This window comes from Vespula vulgaris, chromosome 18, assembly GCF_905475345.1.
Source record: "Vespula vulgaris chromosome 18, iyVesVulg1.1, whole genome shotgun sequence".
In the NCBI taxonomy this organism is placed as follows: domain Eukaryota; kingdom Metazoa; phylum Arthropoda; class Insecta; order Hymenoptera; family Vespidae; genus Vespula; species Vespula vulgaris.
This window is the reverse complement of record NC_066603.1, coordinates 1-4,003: the sequence shown is the minus strand read 5'-3', so window position 1 is coordinate 4,003 and position 4,003 is coordinate 1. Positions and strand designations below refer to the sequence as shown.

At 54.4% G+C, this 4,003-nt stretch overlaps 1 long non-coding RNA gene across 1 annotated transcript; it reads right to left on the bottom strand.

Annotated features, from left to right (window-relative positions):
* Positions 1-562: 562 nt before the first annotated feature.
* On the bottom strand, positions 563-1,099 carry LOC127070329 (uncharacterized). Its single transcript, XR_007784467.1, has 2 exons — positions 1,032-1,099; positions 563-930 (listed from the first exon to the last, which is right to left on the bottom strand). It is a non-coding gene; the product is annotated as an uncharacterized LOC127070329 (long non-coding RNA).
* Between the last annotated feature and the right edge of the window lie 2,904 nt (positions 1,100-4,003).

Sequence of the window (4,003 nt, the reverse complement as noted above, 5' to 3'; positions counted from 1 at the left end):
TACTTGTCAAAATGCTTGTCGATTTTGCATAATTCCTAGATGTCCGTGTAATTTCCACGGTATCTTCATCCACCAACTTACTAATCCTAGATATTAACGTAGTTATTTAATAAACAGCAATTAGCATAGTCCGTGGGGCGTTTGCGTTATTATCGAAAAATCGGCGTAACCACCAGCATTTCCATAAAGCTCGTTTCTATGTAACCCTTACAAATTTTGCAAAAATTCTAGTACGTATTATGGTGGTTTAGAGTGGTTCGACGTAATTCCACAGTAATCGCATAAAAACCATCCAGTGATATGAAGTAATTATTTTTCTTATGCTCCTCTCTCTTAGGTAATCGATTGGTTTTTCCTGTTTATCTGTAATGCCCAGCTTATTTTTCTAAATATTACGTAGAATCGATAAATGACAACATATTTGCATAATCCCAGGGGCACCGCCATATGGGTGTGAACGTAAGTGTGTACGTACGAATGAGAGCGTAGAGTGCCTCTACCGGCCATTTTCTAAAACAGGTAGCAGGCCTCCGTAATTTCCGTGTAATCACTCTCAGACTGATTTTAGTGTCTAATATTTGTTTCATTTTATTGTATACTATTTGCCTGATTTTATTGTATAATATTTGTCTCATTTTAATATATACTATTTGTTTAATTTTATTGCATGATATTTGTGTGATTTTATTATATAATATTAAACAGAGGAGAAACTATAAGTAGACATCAGAATTTGAATGTTTGTGATTGATCATTTATACGACGCCTTTGAATAATCGTCTAAAAAGAAAACGGTTACATCAAGCTTGCGTCTTTATTGAATAAGAGACACGACTGAGCTTCGATGACATTCCGCCTGCAGTACGTCTGATTTGCGTTCAGTATTCTATCAGACTTCCTTCTGTTTCATGTTAAATTATGCGGCATAAGCTGTGGAAAGATTGTAAAAGAGACGTATAAGAACTGTATGAGAGTTGTGCAAAAGTTGTGTGAGATGTGCAAAATGTGTGTAAAAGTTGTGTGAGACTTACGTAAAAGGTGCGTAAAACTTGTGAGAAAATTCTGTAAAAGTTGTAGAAAAAGTATTGTCTGAAGGTTGGGTCTGAGGTTGGGTCTGAAGGTTGTGTCCGAAGGTTGCGTCCGAAGGTTGGGTCTGAGGTTGTGTCTGCAGGTTGTGTCTGAAGGTAGTGTCTGAAGGTTGGGTCTGAGGTTGCGTCTGAAGGTTGTGTCCGAAGGTTGCGTCCGAAGGTTGTGTCCGAGGTTGCGTCTGAAGGTTGTGTCTGCAGGTTGTGTCTGAAGGTTGTGTCCGAGGTTGCGTCTGAAGGTTGTGTCTGCAGGTTGTGTCTGAAGGTTGTGTCCGAGGTTGCGTCTGAAGGTTGTGTCTGAAGGTTGTGTCTAAAGGTTGTGTCCGAGGTTGTGTCTGAAGGTTGTGTCTGAAGGTTGTGTCCGAGGTTGTATCTGAAGGTTGTGTCCGGGGTTGTGTCTGAAGGTTGTGTGTGAAGGTTGTGTCCGAGGTTGTGTCTGAAGGTTGTGTCCGGGGTTGTGTCCGAGGTTGTGTCCGGGGTTGTGACTGAAGGTTTTTTCTGCAGAGTAGGTTGCGTCTGGGTTGCGTCTGGGTTGCGTCTGGGTTGCGTCTGGGTTGCGTCTGGGTTGCGTCTGGGTTGCGTCTGGGTTGCGTCTGGGTTGCGTCTGGGTTGCGTCTGGGTTGCGTCTGGGTTGCGTCTGGGTTGCGTCTGGGTTGCGTCTGGGTTGCGTCTGGGTTGCGTCTGGGTTGCGTCTGGGTTGCGTCTGGGTTGCGTCTGGGTTGCGTCTGGGTTGCGTCTGGGTTGCGTCTGGGTTGCGTCTGGGTTGCGTCTGGGTTGCGTCTGGGTTGCGTCTGGGTTGCGTCTGGGTTGCGTCTGGGTTGCGTCTGGGTTGCGTCTGGGTTGCGTCTGGGTTGCGTCTGGGTTGCGTCTGGGTTGCGTCTGGGTTGCGTCTGGGTTGCGTCTGGGTTGCGTCTGGGTTGCGTCTGGGTTGCGTCTGGGTTGCGTCTGGGTTGCGTCTGGGTTGCGTCTGGGTTGCGTCTGGGTTGCGTCTGGGTTGCGTCTGGGTTGCGTCTGGGTTGCGTCTGGGTTGCGTCTGGGTTGCGTCTGGGTTGCGTCTGGGTTGCGTCTGGGTTGCGTCTGGGTTGCGTCTGGGTTGCGTCTGGGTTGCGTCTGGGTTGCGTCTGGGTTGCGTCTGGGTTGCGTCTGGGTTGCGTCTGGGTTGCGTCTGGGTTGCGTCTGGGTTGCGTCTGGGTTGCGTCTGGGTTGCGTCTGGGTTGCGTCTGGGTTGCGTCTGGGTTGCGTCTGGGTTGCGTCTGGGTTGCGTCTGGGTTGCGTCTGGGTTGCGTCTGGGTTGCGTCTGGGTTGCGTCTGGGTTGCGTCTGGGTTGCGTCTGGGTTGCGTCTGGGTTGCGTCTGGGTTGCGTCTGGGTTGCGTCTGGGTTGCGTCTGGGTTGCGTCTGGGTTGCGTCTGGGTTGCGTCTGGGTTGCGTCTGGGTTGCGTCTGGGTTGCGTCTGGGTTGCGTCTGGGTTGCGTCTGGGTTGCGTCTGGGTTGCGTCTGGGTTGCGTCTGGGTTGCGTCTGGGTTGCGTCTGGGTTGCGTCTGGGTTGCGTCTGGGTTGCGTCTGGGTTGCGTCTGGGTTGCGTCTGGGTTGCGTCTGGGTTGCGTCTGGGTTGCGTCTGGGTTGCGTCTGGGTTGCGTCTGGGTTGCGTCTGGGTTGCGTCTGGGTTGCGTCTGGGTTGCGTCTGGGTTGCGTCTGGGTTGCGTCTGGGTTGCGTCTGGGTTGCGTCTGGGTTGCGTCTGGGTTGCGTCTGGGTTGCGTCTGGGTTGCGTCTGGGTTGCGTCTGGGTTGCGTCTGGGTTGCGTCTGGGTTGCGTCTGGGTTGCGTCTGGGTTGCGTCTGGGTTGCGTCTGGGTTGCGTCTGGGTTGCGTCTGGGTTGCGTCTGGGTTGCGTCTGGGTTGCGTCTGGGTTGCGTCTGGGTTGCGTCTGGGTTGCGTCTGGGTTGCGTCTGGGTTGCGTCTGGGTTGCGTCTGGGTTGCGTCTGGGTTGCGTCTGGGTTGCGTCTGGGTTGCGTCTGGGTTGCGTCTGGGTTGCGTCTGGGTTGCGTCTGGGTTGCGTCTGGGTTGCGTCTGGGTTGCGTCTGGGTTGCGTCTGGGTTGCGTCTGGGTTGCGTCTGGGTTGCGTCTGGGTTGCGTCTGGGTTGCGTCTGGGTTGCGTCTGGGTTGCGTCTGGGTTGCGTCTGGGTTGCGTCTGGGTTGCGTCTGGGTTGCGTCTGGGTTGCGTCTGGGTTGCGTCTGGGTTGCGTCTGGGTTGCGTCTGGGTTGCGTCTGGGTTGCGTCTGGGTTGCGTCTGGGTTGCGTCTGGGTTGCGTCTGGGTTGCGTCTGGGTTGCGTCTGGGTTGCGTCTGGGTTGCGTCTGGGTTGCGTCTGGGTTGCGTCTGGGTTGCGTCTGGGTTGCGTCTGGGTTGCGTCTGGGTTGCGTCTGGGTTGCGTCTGGGTTGCGTCTGGGTTGCGTCTGGGTTGCGTCTGGGTTGCGTCTGGGTTGCGTCTGGGTTGCGTCTGGGTTGCGTCTGGGTTGCGTCTGGGTTGCGTCTGGGTTGCGTCTGGGTTGCGTCTGGGTTGCGTCTGGGTTGCGTCTGGGTTGCGTCTGGGTTGCGTCTGGGTTGCGTCTGGGTTGCGTCTGGGTTGCGTCTGGGTTGCGTCTGGGTTGCGTCTGGGTTGCGTCTGGGTTGCGTCTGGGTTGCGTCTGGGTTGCGTCTGGGTTGCGTCTGGGTTGCGTCTGGGTTGCGTCTGGGTTGCGTCTGGGTTGCGTCTGGGTTGCGTCTGGGTTGCGTCTGGGTTGCGTCTGGGTTGCGTCTGGGTTGCGTCTGGGTTGCGTCTGGGTTGCGTCTGGGTTGCGTCTGGGTTGCGTCTGGGTTGCGTCTGGGTTGCGTCTGGGTTGCGTCTGGGTTGCGTCTGGGTTGCGTCTGGGTTGCGTCTGG